The sequence below is a fragment of the Polypterus senegalus genome, chromosome 1, assembly GCF_016835505.1.
Source record: "Polypterus senegalus isolate Bchr_013 chromosome 1, ASM1683550v1, whole genome shotgun sequence".
In the NCBI taxonomy this organism is placed as follows: domain Eukaryota; kingdom Metazoa; phylum Chordata; class Cladistia; order Polypteriformes; family Polypteridae; genus Polypterus; species Polypterus senegalus.
The window spans coordinates 313,138,845-313,154,859 of NC_053154.1; the positions used below are offsets into that span (position 1 = coordinate 313,138,845).

General features: G+C 40.5%; 1 protein-coding gene across 2 annotated transcripts in view; it reads left to right on the forward strand.

Annotated features, from left to right (window-relative positions):
- The window catches only part of LOC120515261, a 489,908-nt gene that overhangs the window by 472,935 nt on the left and 958 nt on the right, over positions 1–16,015 (forward strand). The window lies entirely within an intron of this gene.

Genomic DNA, 16,015 nt, shown 5'->3' on the forward strand with positions numbered 1-16,015 from the left:
TCAATAGCTCAAATTTGGATATAAGTGGGTTCTATTTAATCGCCAGAAAAATCTTTGGTAGGAATGGAAGTTGAATTTAGTCTTTAAATTTCTATGGTAAAGAAAAAGTTATGCAATGATGACTAAATTTAACTATATAAAGTCAAAAGTTTTATATATAAAGTCATTCCCGAATATATAAAGTCAAACCTTGATTATATAAAGTCAGTGCTGGAATATATAAAGTCAAAACTTGAATATATAAAGTCAGCGTCGGTATATATAAAGTCAAAACTTGTTTCTGAATATATAAAGTCAAAACTTGAATATATAAAGACGGCCTTGGAATATTTCTGAATATATAAAGTAAGTGCTGGAATACATAATGTCAGCCCTTTATATATTCTGACGCTGACTTTATATATTCAAGTTTTTACTTTATATATTCCAGCGATGACTTTATATATTCAGAAAAAAGTTTTGACTTTATGTATACCGACGCTGACTTTATATATTCAAGTTTTGACTTTATATATTCTGACGCCAACTTTATATATTCACAAAATCAATGTATTTGCCTGTTTGGCACCCCATAGTATATGTGTATGTGTATATATGTACACATGTATGTAAGCGCGGGTATTTTGCTATAGATTATATATATATATATATATATCTACAACCCCAATTCCAATGAAGTTGGGACGTTGTGTAAAACGTAAATAAAAACAGAATACAATGATTTACAAATCTTTTTCAACCTGTATTCAATTGAATACACTACAAAGACAAGATATCGAATTTTCAAAGTGATAAACTTTATTGTTGTTTTGCAAATCTTCACTCATTTTGAATTTGATGCCTGCAACACGTTCCCAAAAAGCTGGGACAGGGCCATGTTTACCACCGTGTTATATCGCCTTTCCTTTTAACGTCACTCAATAAGCATTTGGCACCTGAGGACACTAATTGTTGAAGCTGTGGAGGTGGAATTCTTTCCAATTCTTGCTTGATGTACAACTTCAGTTGCTCAACAGTCCGGGGTCTCCATTGTCATATTTTGCGCTTCATAATGCACCACACATTTTCATTGGGAGACAGGTGTGGACTGCAGGCAGGCCAGTCTAGTACCCGCACTCTTTTACTACGAAGCCACGCTGTTGTAACACATGCAGAATGTGGCTTCATATTGTCCTGCTGAAATAAGCAGGGGCATCCCTGAAAAAGACGTCGCTTGGATGGCAGCATATATTGCTCCAAAACCTGTATGTACCTTTCAGCATTAATGGTACCTTCACAGATGTGCAAGTTACCCATGCCATGGGCACTAACACACCCCCATACCATCACAGATGCTGGCTTTTGAACTTTGCGCTGATTATAACCCAGATGGTCCTTTTCCTCTTTGGCCCGGAGGACACGACATCCATGATTTCCAAAAACAATTAGAAATGTGGACTCGTCAGACCACAGCACACTTTGCCACTTTGCGTCAGTCCATCTCAGATGAGCTCGGCCCCAGAGAAGCCGGCGGCGTTTCTGGGTGTTGTTGATATATGGCTTTCACTTTGCATGGTAGAGTTTTAACTTGCACTTGTAGATGTAGTGACGAACGGTGTTAACTGACAATGGTTTTCTGAAGTATTCCTGAGCCCACGTGGTATCCTTTACAGAATGATGTCGGTTTTTAATGCAGTGCCGCCTGAGGGATCGAAGGTCATGGGCATCCAGTGTTGGTACTCGGCCTTGCCGCTTACGTGCAGAGATTTCTCCAGATTCTCTTAATCTTATGGGCAGTAGATGATGAAATCCCTAGATTCCTTGCAATTGTATGTTGAGAAACGTTGTTATTAAACTGCTGGACTATTTGCCCACACAGTGGTGCACCTCACCCCATCCTTGCTTGTGAACGACTGAGCCTTTTGGGGATTCTCCTTTTATACCCAATCATAACAAACACCTGTTTCCAATTAACCTGTTCACCTGTGGAATGTTCAAAACAGGTGTTTTTGAACATTCCCCAACTTTCCCAGTCTTTTGCTGCCCCTGTCCCAGCTTTTTTGGAACGTGTTGCAGGCATCAAATTCAAAATGAGTGAAGAGTTGCAAAACAACAATAAAGTTTATCATTTTAAACATTCGATATCTTGTCTTTGTAGTGTATTCAATTGAATATAGGTTGAAAAGGATTTGCAAATCATTGTTTTCTGTTTTTATTTACGTTTTACACAACGTCCCAACTTCATTGGAATTGGGATTGTATATATATAGATATATATGTATAGATATATATATATATATATATATATAGATATGAGAACAACACTCATATCAATGACAAAACAATTGCATTAACAATCATGTTACGTTATTTTTAAAAATTTTTCCTTTTCTTTTTCATAACTTCTTTAACACACTACTTCTCCGCTGCTAAGCGCGGGTATTCTGCTAGTAAAAAATATACTGTATAGGCATGAGCCTTTAACTCCTAACTCTTACACCTTAATCTATACAGTAATCCCTCGCTATATCGCGCTTCGACTTTCACGGCTTCACTCTATCGCGATTTTATATGTAAGCATATCTAAATATATAACGCAGATTTTTCGCTGCTTCGCGGGTTCTGCAGGCAATGGGTCTTTTTACTTCCTGTACATGCTTCCTCAGTTGGTTTGCCCAGTTGATTTCATACAAGGGACGCTATTGGCGGATGGCTGAGAAGCTAACCAATCAGAGCATGCAGTTAAGTTCCTGTGTGCTGAATGGCTATGCGACGGAGCACTGAATTAGATTCTGCGGCGTTAACCAGGAAGTCTCGTCTCGCTCATTCAGCATCAACGTGTTTCGCTGTGTAAAGAGTTAACTTTTGTGCTCTTTTGTGTTTATCTTTGTGCGTAGTCAAGCCCTTCATTATGGCTCCAAAACGATCTGCTCCTGCTACTGCTTCAGGGGCCGTGCCCAAGCACCAATGGAAGATGTTAACGATTGCCGAAAAGGTAAACGTTTTGGATATGTTGAAGGAAAGGAACAGCTACACCGCTGTAGGATGCCATTACGGCATCAATGAGGCTACGATTCTTTTTATTTAAAAAGAAGGAAAGGAATAAAAGATCTGTGGCCGCAGTGTCCTTTTAACCAGGGTGCAAAATGAGTTGTAAGTGGATGTAATAAGGCAGTAGTCTGGATGGAATCTGCTTTAGGGATTTGGATTGAAGAAGAACAATGGCGGTGCTACACAGTCGCCTGAAAAAGGCTCCTTTAGAAGAGCTGTAACGCTCTCCTTTGTTGTGCAGTAAAACTAAACTCATTGTTATCGGACAAGTCATCGTGTCATTGTTGGTGAGTAACCATAATTAATTTTCTACTTACAGTACTTAGTACATGTACGTACGTTTAGTGTCACTGTACACACATTTACTGTATACAATTTTTCTTGCATTGTACGTATTTATTGCTGGTGGCCTGTCTATTGTAATGTCTGTAACATATGTGATATCGGAGACACTCAATATCTTTAAAATAATATTTAGGTTTTACTGTATATACACAGTGTGTTTACATACATAATTTCAATGAATCTTACCTAATGTCTAAGAGAATACAAAGGGTTTATGCTGTATAACTGTGCGGGCAATATTTATAAACAGTGTGGGGGAATTTATAAGGGTTTAAAATATATAAAAATAACCATAGAAACATATGGTTTCTACTTTGCGGATTTTCACCTATCGCGGGGGATTCTGGAACGCAACCCCCGCGATCGAGGAGGGATTACTGTATATACTGTGAAATAAGGTGCTATATAGGCGCCCGACCTAGCACAGATTCACACTGAAGCACGTGTAAATTCGCAAAGTCTTTCATTTTTCTTCAGCTGGAGGGCACGTTTTCCCCGTAATCCCTCCAGCCACAACACAGTCCCAAAGCACTTCAAATACAGCACAAACAAACCAATCCTTCCTCTGGCACCACCACTCATCCCAGGCAACCTCGTCCTCTTCCTCCCGATTCTGGCTTCAGAGTGGTGGATGCTGGCCCTTTTTATAGCCCATTCGGAAGTGCTCCAGGTACTTGATCACCTGTTGCTAATTGCACTTCTGAGCGAGGCTGTAGAATTGTCCACAAAGACTCCGGGAGTCATGCAGCACCCCCTGGAGGCCACCCGAGATCCCCACAGGGTTCTGGAGAACTCCATCTCCCATGGAGCCCTGTGGGGAAGCTGAGGCATCAATGTCACCCAGAGAGGTTGCCACCAAGCGTCCCGGGGGAGATACTGAGGAGCCCATGGCTGCTCCCCTGGAACATATGCAGCAGGGGTGTCCCAGCTGGGCATGGGACCCGGCCGCCCATTACAATATATATATATATATATAAAATCCAACGTCTGTCTGTCTGTCTGTCTTAAGAGTTAAATTTGAACCGTAGTCCAATGTGCACCTGGCATGTGTCTGAGTCTCACATCCTTCTGAGCTTATGCTTAAAAGTTGACGCTGTTCTTTTATTGCTCACTATGATAAATGTATTTCTTGTTATTTTATATAACCCCTAAGAGAAAAATGTTATATTTGTGGCATAACCTTTCTGTTTTTGTACCCAGCTGGATCATATATATATATATATATATATATATATATATATATATATATATATATATATATATATATATATATATATATATATATATATATATATATATATATATATATATATATATATATATATATATATATATATATATAGGCCTTTGTTCTTTTCTCTTCTTTGTGAAATTCACACATCTCCTAAAATAAGAATAAAGATAATACATTCAAAAAGTCACGTACATCCTAAACAAACAGGACTATCAATCAAGTTGCGGTCATCTAAGGTATCAACATCTGCCTTGTACTGTTAGCAACTAGGTGTAACCAATCTTGTTAAATGTGAATATTCTGAATATGTAATGAATTTCTTTTAAAGAATAGTGACCTAATCAATGCATTGTATAAATAGAGCTCAGAGAACACTTTTTTCTTTGCAAAAACACTGATATGATGCTTTTTGCCTCTTCGGAGATTTAGATAAAGAACAACGATTGACACTTTCTCCTGGCTGTGTTTTATTGCTTAAATCGGGCCATTCCAGTGGGGGGTGTCTGTATTCATAATTTTCTTCCACACTATCTATTTTTCACGAGGGAATTACTTCACGGATTTAGATTGGGCTTTCTTTCTAGAATTTTCTTGAACATTCTGGTTGATTTTGCAACTTCTTTCATCGCACTAAGTATCATAGTTCGCTTACAGTACCGAATTATTTGCACGAGTCCAAGAGAGACACCGCTGGCTGAAGGGAAGGGGGCGGGGCCCTGGTGATTGGCACAGATATCACAGCCATGTGCTCTTCTTCCCACGTGGGGACGCTCTCCCGTCAGACCTGAACACGATCAGATACAGTGCCAACGTTTGACGTGTGAGTGTAACTACCTTCCGCTTGACCAGAATTGCATTTTATTATAAATTGCATTTTAAAGTTTGTCCCGTTTCAGTACTATGTGGGTGGAGACGTGGGTGACAGCTAGTACTTAATATAATATAGTGTCTACTTTTCTTATGTGCTTATAATACTTTTCAAATACATAGAAATTACCAATTTCAAGAATACTTTTTCTATAATAACTTCCATGGAAATGAGCTAGTTTTCCAAATTGAAAGTAACTAGATCTGAACTGGAAAGGCTTTCTAGGTAATTTGGATTAACTGTTAGTTTCAGAACAGAACACGAGTACACGCTCACATCATGGAATAGTTTAGATAAGTTGGCTGTGTCTGCTTGTTGTTTTGCTGATTTGTTTTGTTTAGCCCATGGGTAACATCAATTAGAGCTTATTATATGAATCAGCTATCATATCAGTTAGGAGACTTACTGTGTGACACTTCTGTGTGTCCTTTGCTATACTAAAATTAAGTTTTAAGATATAGTGCATCCAGAAAGTATTCACAGTGCATCACTTTTTCCACATTTTGTTATGTTACAGCCTTATTCCAAAATGGATTCAATTCATTTTTCTCCTCAGAATTCTACACACAACACCCCATAATGACAACGTGAAAAAAGTTTACTAGAGGTTTTTGCAAATTTATTAAAAATAAAAAAACTGAGAAATCCCATGTACATAAGTATTCACAGCCTTTGCTCAATACTTTGTCGATGCACCTTTGGCAGCAATTCCAGCCTCAAGTCTTTTTGAATATGATGCCACAAGCTTGGCACACCTATCCTTGGCCAGTTTCGCCCATTCCTCTTTGCAGCACCTCTCAAGCTCCATCAGGTTGGATGGGAAGCGTCGGTGCACAGCCATTTTAAGATCTCTCCAGAGATGTTCAATCAGATTCAAGTCTGGGCTCTGGCTGAGCCACTCAAGGACATTCACAGAGTTGTCCTGAAGCCACTCCTTTGATATCTTGGCTGTGTGCTTAGGGTCGTTGTCCTGCTGAAAGATGAACCGTCGCCCCAGTCTGAGGTCAAGAGTGCTCTGGAGCAGGTTTTCATCCAGGATGTCTCTGTACATTGCTGCAGTCATCTTTTCTTTATCCTGACTAGTCTCCCAGTTCCTGCCCCCCACAGCATGATGCTGCCACCACCATGCTTCACTGTAGGGATGGTATTGGCCTGGTGATGAGCGGTGCCTGGTTTCCTCCAAACGTGACGCCTGGCATTCACACCAAAGAGTTCAATCTTTGTCTCATCAGACCAGAGAATTTTGTTTCTCATGGTCTGAGAGTCCTTCAGGTGCCTTTGGCAAACTCCAGGAGGGCTGCCATGTGCCTTTTACTAAGGAGTAGCTTCCGCCTGGCCACTCTAACATACAGGCCTGATTGGTGGATTGCTGCAGAGATGGTTGTCCTTCTGGAAGGTTCTCCTCTCTCCACAGAGGACCTCTGGAGCTCTGACAGAGTGACCATCGGGTTCTTGGTCACCTCCCTGACTAAGGACCTTCTCCCCCGACTGCTCAGTTTAGATGGCAGGCCAGCTCTAGGAAGAGTCCTGGTGGTTTCGAACTTCTTCCACTTACGGATGATGGAGGCCACTGTGCTCATTGGGACCTTCAAAGCAGCAGAAATTTTTCTGTAACCTTCCCCAGATTTGTGCCTCGAGACAATCCTGTCTCGGAGGTCTACAGACAATTCCTTTGACTTCATGCTTGGTTTGTGCTCTGACATGAACTGTCAACTGTGGGACCTTCTATAGACAGGTGTGTGCCTTTCCAAATCATGTCACATCAACTGAATTTACCACAGGTGGACTCCAATGAAGCTGCAGAAACATCTCAAGGATGATCAGGAGAAACAGGATGCATCTGAGCTCAATTTGGAGCTTCATGGCAAAGGCTGTGAATACTTATGTACATGTGCTGTCTCAGTTTTTTTATTTTTAATAAATTTGCAAAAACCTCAATTAAACTTTTTTCACATTGTCATTATGGGGTGTTGTGTGTAGAATTCTGAGGAAAAAAATGAATTGAATCCATTTTGAAATAAGGCTGTAACAACAAAATGTGGAAAAAGTGATGCGCTGTGAATACTTTCCGGATGCACTGTATCCCACTAGTCTAAATCTTGACTATGCTTTCACCCCGACTTAGCCACCTTGTAGTTGCAGGCTGTATAATTTTATTAGGGATGGAGCCTTCTAAAGTCTTGTACAACTGAGCATATTTTTCTTTTTGCACTATATGAGAACCAATTGTAAATTTCACCGACCAGGAAATCTAAATGTCTTGGTAATGCTTCATATGCTTTACATCCAACCAGACTGGGTGAATGGCAAATACATCATACCAGATCAAGATGAGGAGTCATTTCCTTCAGCAGAGTACATACAGAATGGCTACATTCAACCATAACATTTGCCCCATTGACTCCAATTCCAATACATAGAAGCAAATCTTGGCCATCTTATTCCAAAGCTGTAACAAGAACATCTACTAGAGAAGTGGCATCTGTTTGGGATTTGTTTAATAAATGTTTGGACAAACTTTTGTTTTGTCAAATGTGGATAGCATATGACTATAGAAAGCATCTGAGTAACAGAGATGTCAGTGCTTTCTCGTCAATTCTCATTGAATAATAGCTGTTGCCAATATCGTGCACCAATTCATTGTGTAGTTCTGGACCTAAGATGTTCACAGTAAGAGCAGAGCACTTGGTGCCATGACGTGATATGTTATTTAACACCCTGGACTGGCCATCAAATGATGGCAGCAAGTCGTCCACTGTGGTAATAGAACAATGTTCAGCAATACAACAGACATGCTTTAGTTCTGCTTTTTTTTTTTGTTCATTTGAAATGTTTGGAAACAAATATTGCTGAATTACCGGTTTTTCTTTTGTAATTATTAAAAATATGTTTCTGTGTTTTTCCATGAACTAGAAGATCCTTTTTGTGAGCATGAAGTGGCCACATGCAGACAGCACAGAATGCTACAGTGTCATCTCCCTGCAATGACTTTAACCATCTTATAAAAGAAAAGAAATATTTGTAATGTTCTGAATAAAAAAATATTTCAAATGCAGTACAGTTAAAGCTATTGCCACTTTGTGATGTTTGCTAAATCAGAACAAAAATGGTGAACAAGGGTTCCTTTATCTGCCTTCCTGACTTTATTTAGATTTTAAAACTGAGGTTGTTGGCAGTTTTATACCACATATTAGCAAAACACAATCATTTAAATTATAAAGATGCTACCCACAAACTCTGGTTCTGTGCTCCATTTATTGCATAATCTCTCCCTGCAGCTTGATGCTTTGGGAGTTGTCATTACAAGCAGTAATAAACTAAAAAGAGTCTATTTTTATCTTGATAAGTTAAACTGACAACTTCACAAAACTCCACAAAGTAACACTAACTAGAGCCTGGGGCGGGGCAAGCATGCTGCGATCAGTTGGCTTGTCAATCTGCTACCCCTAACCAATTATACATGAGCTTCAAGAAAGGGGTGGAGCAATGACAGGTGGCAATATGCTGTACTTTCTGTACTGCTGGGTATTTGGGCTGCTGAAGTTGTGGAAAATAAGGAATCATGTTTCCATAAGAAGGCAATTTACATGAAAAAACCCCTCTTTTTAAAAAAAATCCCCCCATGTAATACATTTGTTCCCTTATATTTCCCCCCATCAAATACCCTGCCCCCTCCCATTTTTCTCCCCATGGCCCTGAATTCCCCACCTGGCAACCCTGGTTGTAGGGTGGAATTCTCACTCTTTGTTTCTCCAGGGGAACGCACGTGGAGACTTTCCAGGTGAGGTGTGCACGTGCGCTCGAGTCTGCGCTGCTATTTAAGAGACCGCACGCGAGCAGGACACGGATACGCTTTAGCTGAGAGACTAGAGAAAGTAGAAAAGGCGAAGTTATTAGCTCAAAAAGTTTATTATTATTATTATTATTAATATTAATATTATTATTTTTGCAATTTTCACTCCTCTATCCTATAACAGGGGCTTCAGGGCTCTACATACCCGCACAGTGAAGAACACTACTCCTTCCTATAACAGAACCACCACTAACTGATTGAACTGAACTTAGTCACATATTAATACATGACCCAATTGGAACTCATGGCCATTACATTGACTATAATTCTCACTGTAACGTTAGTTATTATTTATCTATTTATGCTTATAGATTTAACTTTACTTTTACTCTGTGCATATTTGGAATTGATAAGTGTTTCTCATAGTTTTATGTTTACTTTTAAAACTGTGCTTTTTGTAGTTCAATGTCTGCTCTTATATTCTTTATCTAAATTATCTGTTTGCCCCAAACGATATTTCATTATGTTGTACGGTGATAACAAAAATATCTTGCATCTTTCTTAGGTAGCCAAGGAAAGGCTAAAAATGTCCTCTGTGAGGTACACTACACTCCCTGTGGATGTAGGACGGAGTTGATGTTGACTTAAAGGTTTCTGGATTGAGCATTTCTTTTGGTAACCCTATAGTATGGGCAGACTATTTTTGTTTGATTATTAATTATTATTATTATTAGATTAGGAAAGGTGTATGCAAGTAAAGTATGTATTAAAATAATATGTTCTTTTTATGAACTTGTGAATTACTTTTTTTTCTCAGCGCAGTCTTGTTTATCGTTTTGTTTTGCACTAAGCTTTAGAACATTTTTAAAGTGCGCTCGGGTGTTTTAAATTATTTATTATTAGAGCTCCCAGGCGATGTGTGATTTTAATAAATAGTCGCGCTCCCCCGGAGTGCGCAGGCTCCCACGTGCACCCGCACTGCTCCGAGGTTGTTGGGGTGTTTGACTGAATGAGCGATCAATTGCAAATCCCAGCGGGACAGTCAAGTGCTTCTTTCACACTTCCGAGGGCGCGGTAGAGGGGAGGCAGGCAGCTGGGTAGAGAGCACCTAATTATGAGCGCCGCTCGAAAGCAGCTGAAGAGGGGGGGCTCAAATTGTGGTAGCTATAGTGATCTGTTGTTCAGGAGGGCTCGCGGGGGAGTGGCAGACGGTGTCGGAGGTGCGATGCTGGGCGAGCTGCTCTTCTTGGAGCCTGTGACTGTAGCAGGATTCCGAGCCCAGTTAAAAGGTTGGCTGTGCCTGTTTGTGAACGTCTCCCCGTTAAGAGGAAAGCAAACGCTTAAAGCAGAAATTCGAGAAGAAAAAATTAAAGTATAATTTGATGGGGGTATTCAGAATAAGGCAGCACGGTGGCGCAGTGGTAGCGCTGCTGTCTCGCAGTTAGGAGACTCGAGTTTGCTTCCCGGGTCCTCCCTGCGTGGAGTTTGCATGCTCTCCCCGTGTCTCCATGGGTTTCCTCCCACAGTCCAAAGACATGCCGGTTAGGTGAATTGGTGATCCTAAATTGGCCCTAGTGTGTGCTTGGTGTGTTTGTGTGTGTCCTGCGGTGGGTTGGCACCCTGCCCGGGATTGGTTCCTACCTTGTTGGTTGAGATTGGCTCCAGCAGACCCCTGTGACCCTGTGTTCGGATTCAGCGGGTTGAAAAATGGATGGATGGATGGGCATTCAGAATATGAATTTAGGGAAATTGTAGTAAATGAAGTACGTGTACAGCTACATTGTAATTTATAAAGTGTTGTTTATAGAGTTAAGCATTTAAGATCTGAGAGGACAGGTGAGAGGAAGCAAGACTGGGGTTGTTTAGATCCGGCCCTGTCACGTGCGAGCAGCTACAGAGGATACCTGTACAGCTCTTTTGAAACAGAACTCTGCCTTCATCCTTTTTTGTTTAAATAAGATTATTAATTATAATGTTATATATGAATATATGCATGACAAAGTTGTGGTCCTAAATTGCAGATTAGTCCTTATGACAGACCGATTAGTTAGTATCAGGGACAAAACTGGACCGACTACAGCAGTAGTACAGCAGTGCCTTCATATATTTTCAGAGAATATTGTAGACCAACACGTGACTGATGCAGAGTTGTGATGCATCTTGTGGAGCTCTTGATTATTTCCCAGCAATGTTCAATCTGGGGTGATTTACACACTAAGGGAAGGAAAACCATCCATTTTCAAAACTTCCATACCCAGAACAGGGTCAAGGGAAAAGCTCAGCAAACATGGCGTCAGTCCATCGCAGGGAAGGAAATCCTTTTCTACAAACTCAGAATCACAGTTAGTCAGTGAGGGGTTAAATCTCAATACGTGTGTCGCTGAGACTGTATTTGACATCCACCCCAGTTGCACACAGTAAAATTGCCAGTGTTAACTCTTATAGAGTTAAAGTAACCATTGTAACAAGGTGCTAATATGCGCCAGACCCAACACAGATTCACACTGGAGGCACACGTATAAAATAAATAAACTTTTTATTTTCTTCAGCTGGAGGGCACGTCTTCCCCATGTCCCCCAGCCACAACACAGTCCCAAAAGCACCAAGTACACCACACACTTCTTCTCCTGCACCACCACCACCACCACCACCACTACTACTACTACTACTACTCCTCCTCCTCCTCCTCCTCCCCCAGGCAACCTCGTCCTCCTCCGCCTGACTCTGGCCACTGAGTGGTAGTCGCTGGCTCCTTTTATAGCTCACCCGGAAGTCCTCCAGGTGCTTGATCACCAAGTTCCAGCTGCACGTCCAGGCGTGATGAATATGCTGGCCACAAGGGCTCAGGAGTCCCAGCTGCAGCACCCCCTGGAGGCACCTTTGGGACCCAACAGGGCTGCACCCAACTCCAATTCCCATGGAGCCCTGCAGGAAACCGAGGAACAGCTCCAACCCAGGTGGCGGCCATCCAGAGTCTAGGGGGAGGTATTGCACCTTCCAGGGCTAATCCTCCTGAATATACAGTGAAGGGGCGTTCCTGCCGGGGTGCATGCCCAGGTCCGCCACACCATTGAAAACCTAAAATGATTATTTTCCACTATTTCACTGCGTAAGTGCCACTGTGAACTTCAGTCTTGTTGCAAACATAATGAACATTCAGACACTAAAACTGCAAATGTATAATCTGTACATTCATTATTTAAATGATCAGTTTCTCTGTAAAATATGATTCAACAGTATAGTGTGTTGGCTTATCGGGGCATTGCAAGCTCTGATAATTGAGTGGCTTACTGAGGATGGACTCATTCCTAGTGAAACACCATTGACTTATGTATATATTTTAATATATAAATATGTACTGTATGTATGTAACCTGCTCTTAACGCGCACACGTGCCGGTCCCAGGACAATTAAGCGTTTTAAAAACGTTACAGCCATGCCATGCATCTCGACACCCTACCCATCAAATGAAACTTCAAAGTCTCATCTTACCGATGATATAAACCATTTTGACAGACAACAACCACAGCACTGACACTAAAGCCTTTTTTACAGAGAAGTACATTCTTTTAAGCGTTGACTGTCCCTACCTTTGAAGACCCCTGCAAGTCAAACATCAATATTTCCGAGCAGTATTGATCCCATTGTGTCCGTAAGGCTCCAGCGAATATAATCCAGTAAAACGATTTAGGTCCAAAACACACGATATATTCTCAAAGGGACAAAAACTCCAGAAAACGTTTCATAACTTGAGACCACCTACGTAATTTTTTTTCATTTATATTGCTCATATCAGACGTAATTTGTTTCTGTCGGCGATAACCATGCTACCGCATGAAACACGGAAGTGTTAGCTTCCGAAAGACACCTAACTTGGCCAATTACGACGGGTCTGGGGTTGACTGGCACCTCGTATAGCCAACCAGTGTCACAGAAAGCTTGAGGATGACGTATAGCTCAAACTCTGGTAGAATCTACCAGTTTGATTGGACACTGTGACTGACACTCAAAACTTACAGCCAATGAGCAGCCGAGCATTTTGATATGTAACTTGCCATACTAACTTGTAAACAAAACGATCGGAGGTGGCATTTGTGCCAGTCTGCAGAGTTGGTGCGTGGTTGTTTATTGTGATTTCGCCAAGTTTTTCGCATTTTAAATATGAATAAAAGTAGAAGTTTAAACGTAAATAAACGCTCGATTAAATAATAGATGCATATGCGCGTTTGAAAGTATTCAACCGCACAGGATATGTAATGGAGAGAGCGACGTGCACGTCCTTGTGCTTTCTGCTTGCTAGTGATTGCTGCCATCAAGTGGCACATGGAAAAACGCTGAGCTGTGTTGTAACAGTTTGTAAAAGAAATATATATAGTTTGTGTGCATTTTATAAAAAAAGTAAAAATAAAAATATAAATATATTTTTGGCCCATAACTTGTATTGACTATTTTTACATAGAAATGTGTATTTTTATTGTTTTATTATGGAACATGAATTTATAACTAATAGAGTGACACTGTGTGTAGATATAGATTCCTTTAGGTGTAAGCTTTCAGTAGAGCCCTCATTGATATCTGTGGGTTGAAGCATTCAAAAGTTATTACACTTTTCCATATGTTCCAAAATGTGGATAATGGTCCCTCTAAAAAGCCCCTGGGCATGCCCACATAAAAACTGGTGTAAAAATGTCATTTTTACAGGTATTCTTTTCAAATTTGAAATGTGAGTAGTCAACAAGTTATTCTGTTGGTACATAGTGTGTTTCTGTCCCCACCTACCTACTGCAGCTTTATTTTCCTTTATTTTCATAAAAAAACTTAGGCGAGAACAAAAAAATTTGTTTTTTTTGTGAGTTCTAATGTGCATAACTTTTGATCAGTCACACCTACAGTGATTCTGACTACTAAGGGTGAAACTAGAGAATGTTACCTTTACAAAGAGACCAAACATGTGTTTATACTCCAGATAGTTCAATAACAGCAATGATTCTAATTTGGAGAGGTCGAATTACAAGCGATTTAGCAAAAATGACCCCGAATGATAAGGGGTTTTAAGGGAGAAACAAAAAAGGCAGAGTGCAAGTTGTTTTAATAAAGCTAAATCAATAAAATAGAATAAGCCTAGTAAACCTAATCAGTATAGGGTGCGTAAAGCGTAGCTTTATAACTGCTAGTGCCCACTGATTGGCCCATCCACAGGCTGTGCAGGATAGTTACAGGGACAGGATTGGATGCATTTAGAGTGAGAAAGGAGAGATGGGAAATAGAAAGTGGGAGACAGAGAGAGAGAGAGATGCAGACATGCCAACAGATTGAGAAAAAGCCATGGAAAAAAAAAAAAAACTATAGCAAAGACTATTCAGGGTAAAGTAAAATACTGTCGTGAAATACGGGAGTTCCAAATGCACAGGTGCAAAATACTTTCAAAAGCTGCCCACTGGGGGGATGGATGGAGGGAGGAACCGTCAAAATACCCACACTAAGGCCAAGACGAATCCTTATAAAATAAAAGGTTTATCTTATCAAAAGGCTGTGCAAGCCCCAAAGCTCTGAAAAGCACAAGAAATTGTCTGAAAGGTAAGCTAATACACAGCAAATGAGTCCCAATATGAAATCCAATAAAGTGGTCAAAATAAAGTAGAGGTTCACAACTCCAAATTGAAACCCAGTGGTGAGATCAAAAATATAGCATGGGCTGAAAAATCTGGCGAATCACAAAACAAAAGCAAAAGCAAAGGCACAATAACACTCCACTCCAAGCACATTTAACAAACCGCCAGGAACTATGGGAGGTCCTACGGGACCTTTCAGTAAACCGAAGACATGGGAGGCAGGAGGACACAAGTTCAACTCGGCAGCGGTTTGTCGGAGTTGGTGATTTTCCTGATGGGGTGAGAAGAGACACACACATGGTGAAAGGGAGAAGTCGATTCAACAATCGTCCGGGTTTTTTTTTTTCTTTTGGTTGTTAATTGTTTTTGGGGTAAAACTTCAAGTGAAGAAGCCAGTTCTGTTTTTGCTTGTTTGGCCACCAAAGCAACAGTCTGGGGCTCCATAATAAAAAGTGAATAATTATTACTGACCCGTGAAATTAATAGGGGGTGAGCTCACCAGTAGTAATTGGGAGGATGTTGTATATTAATGCAAATTGTTTATTTTTCCCAAGTTTTAGTATGTGCTGTAAATAATTGTATTTTGTAATATTTTCTATCTATCTATCTATCTATCTATCTATCTATCTATCTATCTATCTATCTATCTATCTATCTATCTATCTATCTATCTATCTATCTATCTATAATTATATAGTGCCTTTCATCTATCTATCTATCTATCTATCTATCTATCTATCTATCTATCTATCTATCTATCTATCTATCTATATTGTGGTGGACGGCTGGCGCTCATGCCAAGTCAATGTGCCTGGAGGATGGAAGGACTGGGAGAGGAGAAGTACCTCCCCGGACACAGTCAGATATGGACACCAAATGTCTCAAGACAGTCACGTTTATTGTCCCTCTTAGGTTCTACACACAGCACAGTGCCTCAATCAACACCATATACAGTTCTCTTTCTCTTCTTCTTTATTTCTTTCTTCTGCCTCCTCCACTCCACTCCTCTAAGCGTTGTCCAACTCCTCCCGACTCAAGCCCCTGCAAGGAGTGAGGCAGCCTCCATTATACTACACCCGGAAGTGCTTCAGGTGTTTCCCGATTGACATTCGGCAGCACTTCTGGGTGTGGCA